At 41.0% G+C, this 5557-nt stretch overlaps 2 protein-coding genes and 1 pseudogene across 6 annotated transcripts in view; 2 read left to right on the top strand and 1 right to left on the bottom strand.

The window, feature by feature from the left end:
- Positions 1-5557, bottom strand: part of Kdm5a (lysine demethylase 5A) — a 125706-nt gene that overhangs the window by 114523 nt on the left and 5626 nt on the right. The gene's annotated exons all lie outside the window — the stretch shown is intronic.
- Positions 2823-5557, top strand: part of Ccdc77 (coiled-coil domain containing 77) — a 71055-nt gene continuing 68320 nt past the window's right edge. The window contains exon 1 of one of the 2 annotated variants that reach the window (XM_023717722.1): positions 2823-2886. The gene's annotated coding sequence lies outside the window, so the exon portion shown is untranslated. Of the gene's footprint in view, positions 2887-3173; positions 3246-5557 lie in introns of those variants that run through there. The other variant, XM_023717723.1, reaches the window with a different exon arrangement.
- LOC101561003 overlaps positions 2837-5557 on the top strand; it is a 34996-nt pseudogene continuing 32275 nt past the window's right edge.

The following is a 5557-nucleotide window of genomic DNA, read 5'->3' as shown; positions in this document are numbered from 1 at the left end:
TTTTGTTTGTTTTTTTTTTTGGTTTGGTTTGGTTTGGTTTGGTTTGGTTTGGTTTGGTTTGGTTGAATTGTTTGTTAGGATGGTCCTGAGCTCAATCCCTGGTACAAAAAAAAAAAAAAAAGGACTATGTTATGTACATGTACCAACTCGCCATGACAAATGCAATCATTACTCACAGGAAATACACCAATAAAATTTGAGAGGCAAGTGTGCTGGCACATGCCTGTAATCCCCATACTCAGGAGGCTGAGGTAAGAGGATCACCAGGAGTTTAAGACCAGCTTGAAATAGGTAGTGCCTCAAAAAACAAAAAATAGGTATTTTTTAACCCCAGTGTGGTTTCACATACCTGTGATCCCAGCACCCCCTGGGAGGCTGAGGCAGCAAGTTTGCCATGAGTTTGAGGCCAGCCCTGGCTCCAAAGTGAATTCAAGTCTAGCCTCAACTTCATAGTGATACCTTGTCTCCAAAAAAAAAGTTTTCCAAAATGGAAAGAGAAACTGGGATGGCTGAATGAAGAAAAGAAGGGAAAAGCAACACACACACAAGATGGTTAAGATAGTTACACGACTGATTTTTCTTAGTTCATTGAAAAGAAAGGTTTGTGATACTATTGTTCGGGGCAATTAAATGCCAATATCTTGTACGTTGTGTGTGGGGTTTTGTTGTGTTTTTTTTGTTTGTTTTGTTTTTTGTGGAACCAGGGATTGAACCTTGTGCTTGCCAGGAAAGTGCTTATTCTACTGAGCCATCTCCCCAGCCCCAAATATCTTGTACTTTGAGTAACTAATTTAAAGGTAACAATATGCAATGTATTAACCATTGTTACTCAGTTATCTTGTTTTGAAATTTTGAGGGTTTTTTCCTCTTTAAAAAAAGAAAAAAAGCAAAGTGAATTAAAGGCCAAGCCTGAACCACACAGCAAGCTCTTGTCTCAACAACAGCCAAACAAAAACAAAACTAGGGGCCAGGGAGATAGCTCAGTAGAATAAGTGCTTGCCTGGCAAGTGCAGGGTCCTGAGTTCAATCACTGGTACCACAAAAAAGAAAAAAAAAAAAAAACAGGTCTGGGGCCAATCTGGGTGTCTCAATTACTTTTCTCATTGCTGGAATAAAACATCCAACACCCAAAGTTAAGGGGAAAAGGTTTATGTAGCTCACAGTTTATAGAGGTTTCAGTCCATAGTCATCTGACATCCAGACACAAACAATAAGTAACATTGGGCAATTTAATGAAATGCTGTCTCAAAATTGGAAGGAAAAAAAGAAGGGCAGTGGTTGGGCTGGGGATGTAACTCTGGTAATAATAGTGTGCTTGGCTACCATGCATGAGGCCTTGGTTCAAACCCTAGTACCATTTAAAACTAGAAGAGAAAGGAAGGAAAAGGAAGAGGAGAACAGAAGGAGAAGACAGCAGCAGCAGAAGCCTACTGTAGTGGTCCAAGTGAAAGGTAATGAGACACATAACAGAAAAAATAGGAGGTGTATATTTGTGAACCAGTTTGGAGTTGGGCTTGCCATAACTTGATTTTTAAATGGAAGGGTAAAAGCAAAGGGACTAGACATATTGTGAGAAGATACTGGAGAGAATACTGATATAACTGAAAAAAAGTCACAAGATAGCAAAGTAATTTTAGGAGAAAATGGTAAATTGCAATGTAGTATTTTACTTGAGGAACCAGGGATTAGAACTCAAGCCCTTGCGCTTGCCAAGCAAGCACTTATTCTACTGAGCTATCTCCCTGCCCCTACAACTTATCAGTGAAGGTTCCTAGCTTTTCCACAGCAGTTGCTATAATTCTGAGACTCAAGTGCCTCTTTTTTTTTTTTTTTTTTTTTTGCCTCTCTACTTGGCTCTTCTGAAAAGATGAGGGTTTTGTTGTTTTGTTTTGTTTGAACATATTTGGAACATGGTCTCACTATTCCAGCGCGGATTCCTAACGATCCTCCTGTCTCAGCATCCCCAACGCTGAGATTACAGGCATGTGCCACCACACTGGGTCTCAGGGGCAGGCTCATCACGCCCAGGTGTGGGCATGTGGTGCCAGGATGAAAAGATGAGGAGGTATTTATTTTTGCAGAACCGAGGATTGAACTCTGGTCCTTGCGTTTGCCAGGGAAGCGCATATTCCACTGAGCCATCTCCCCGGCCCTGAAAAGATGAGTTTTGAACTTACATGATTTAAGGTAGTTTATCATACCTCTGAGTAAAAGAAAGCAGTGTCCCCTGCCCAGAAAAACTTGAACTCTATATTTAGCTCTGGCTTTAAGTCACTAGGACAAGTGGAAGGAGAAACTTCTGGAATCTTCAACCTCTAGAGCCACGCTTATTTATTTCAAATTGAAACTTGTTTTGAAAATTGAGCCACGCTTGTAACTTACGCCATACATTGGGACACCCTGAATGTCTCTCCTGATATCACTATTTCACAATTGTGCATCGCCTTTCTATATTTTTATAAATGTAACTTTTTTTTAAAAAACTGGGAATTGAACTCAGGTCTTGCTCTTGCCAGGCAGGCACTGTGCCACTGAGCTATATCCCCAGTCCCATTTTTCGTAAATGAAACGTAGTTGAGCAAATTTAACTCAAGAGTCCCTTGAATTTGTGCTTTGTAGAAAGCGCAGGGTGGCCCGAGGGCGGCGTCCACACACAGCTACGTGCAGAAGAAAAACTACATTTCCCGACAACCTCTGTGCGGCGAGCCCCAAGGCGCCATGGGAGAGGAGTCTGCGTGACCAGCCTTCCCATTGGTGTTTCTATCGAAAGGGCCGTGTAAACTCGCGAGCGATTGGACAGATTTCTGGGCGCTCGGTGGCGCCGCGGCCCTAGCTAGTTTGATTTGTTTTTCAGTTGAGTTCTCCGACTCCGAGGCGTGGTGTGTCGTGAGTATAGATTTTCAAGTTTGAGGGACTGGGGTTCTGGAGAAATGATTCTGGGAAGAAAGGCGAGTGAGGTAGAAGTAACCGTAGAAGCAGCGTGGGAGGGAGGAACAGGACCCGTTTCGGGGTACTGCTTCGGGCGTGCTTTGGGCTGGGGACCGGAAGAGAGAGTTTCTGCAGGGGGTGGGGGCGGCTGGGGATGTGGAGAGGGAATTCGGGAACGGTGGCGGTGAGGAAGTCCAAGACGGAATGAAGTAGGAAAAAAATGACACAGTATATGGCCCCCTGGGATGGGTTCCATAGTCCCTCACCCCACGTCTATCCGCGCCTCATAATAAAACTACTTCACTGAGTTGTTGGAGGTAAATTTTGGTCTGGCATAGAGTGCTTGCCTTACATGCGGGAGACCCTGGGTTCAGTCCTCAGTATAGAAAAACAAACAGAAATCCTGTTTGGGAAAAATAGCAATTAGAGAACTTGTTTATTTTCAACAGAGAACCTTATTATATTTAACTGTTTTAGAGAATTGCAAATGGAGTGCCTTTGTAGTCAGCTAATTTTGAATGGAGACATTCAGAAAAGAGATGAAGGAGGTATTATTATTGTTACTATTAATAATAATAATTTGTTGTTTGTTTTGGTTTTTTGAGACAGGGTATGTAGCCCAGGCTGGCCTCAAACTCCCAATGATCCTGCCTCACCTTCCCAAGTGCTAAGATTACAAGTGTACACAACCATGTCTGACTAAAGAGATATTATTTAAGATTAATTTTCCTGTACAAACTAGATTTTGTTAAGTATAGTTGTGACGATTGTGGAGGGAGCTATTTCAGGAGGTAGGAAGCTATGCAGGAGGCAAGTTTTCTGGCAACTGGTTTAGGGGAGTAGAGGGAAATAAACGTGAGAGGTAGTTTGGTCCTCATGTAGAATGCCGTGAATTCTAGGCTGAGGAAATTGATTTAGTGCTGATGGCTAACCTTTTAAACACAAGTGCCCAAACTGCAACCCATAATCCACTTATTTATCACAAGGGACCAATGCTGCAAGTAAACCTGAATACTGAGGTTTTCGCTTAGGAAAAAAAAAAAAAAAAATTCGTACATTAAAATTGTCTTGAAAGAAAAATAACGTGTGCCATAGGTTTGTCACCAATACTAGCCCATAAAGAGCCACTTTATGGGCAAAAAAGATCATGTACTAGGTTTAGAAAATGTTAGCTTTATTTTGAAACAGAGTCTTGGTGTTTAGCCCAGGCTGGGCTCAAACTTGCAATTTTTCTGCTTGAGCCGTCTGAATGCTAGCGTTCATCTCCATGCCTAGCAGAAATATTAACTGTGAGCTGCTAAAAATTTGTGACTTGAGTGGCTACTTTTTTTAGGTTAACTATTTCAAGCCCCAGTGGGACAGAATAGGTAGAAATATCCAGTAATAAGTCAAGATCATGAGGTTGAGAGATTATTTATTCGACACATAATGATTAGTCTTTACCAAATGAGATTTTATTTATTGTCTTTTTGAGACAGGGTCTCACTATGCAGTTCAGGCTGGTCTTGAACTCCCTTTGTTGTCCAGTTCTGGTCTCAAGCTCACAATGATTCTCCTGCCTCAGTCTCCTGATTGCTGGGATTATAGGCATGCGCCACCATGTCCAGCCCAGCCATTTTATTTATTTCATTTGATCCTTACCCTAACCCATGACAATATGTGACTGAGGTTTAGAGAACATCACTTGCCTGAGATAAACATTAAGAAAGGACAGAGCTTTGATGCAAATCTATATCTGTTTAGTTTCTAAGTCCATGTTCTAAACTATAATATTTTCAGAAAGGGTGATTAGCATTAATCAAATTCAACATACAAGTCAAAGAGTTAGTGTTGAATGAAGGAGAATGAGCATTGAAAAGAGCAATAGAGTTTACTAATTTGGATCAAGAAGAACAACTTCGTGTGTGAAGTAGGAAAGTCAGCTTGTTAAAGAGTTGTAAAGAGAAATGTAGGCCAGGTGGGGTGGTGTACACTTGTCAGCTTCTTGGGAGACTGAGGCCAGAGGATTCAAAGTTTGAGATCAGCCTGGGGAACTTGATGAGACTTAACTGTCTAAATAGTAAAAAGGATGGGAATGAGGTTCAGTGCTCCCCAGGTTTTGGCCATGGTATCATAAGAAAGAGAAAGAAAGCAAAATGAGGTGAGGGTAGACAGCTTTTTGCAAATGTGTGGTAGTCATAAGAAGAGGGATGAGGACAGTCGGTATGAGGGGGAACAAGGCCTATAGGTTGCTGGAAAACGTCATGTTCTACCCTACTCTTAAATAGTTTGGTAACAGTGAGATTTAGCTTTAAGATGACATCATACCCATGCAGTGGAATATTATTCAACATAAAGAATGATGCGCTGCTGATACATGGTACAACATAGATCACCCTTGAAAACACTACACTAATTGAGGAAAACCAGTCACAAAAGAACTCATGCTATCTGATTTCCATTCACTCAAGAGTCTAGAATAAGGAAATCTATAGAGATTCAGTGTAGATTAGTGATTACTGGCTGGTTAGATAATTTCTTTTTCTTTTAGATAATTTCTTGCAGTGATAAAAATGTTCTAAAGTTCATTGTGATTATAGTTGCATATATCTCTAAATACACTAACATCAGTGAATTGTGCATTTTATTT

Source organism: Octodon degus, unplaced genomic scaffold (genome assembly GCF_000260255.1).
Source record: "Octodon degus isolate 3935 unplaced genomic scaffold, OctDeg1.0 scaffold00054, whole genome shotgun sequence".
Taxonomy (NCBI): Eukaryota; Metazoa; Chordata; class Mammalia; order Rodentia; family Octodontidae; genus Octodon; species Octodon degus.
The sequence above is the reverse complement of the archived record's forward strand: the minus strand, read 5'-3'. Positions and strand labels throughout refer to the sequence as shown.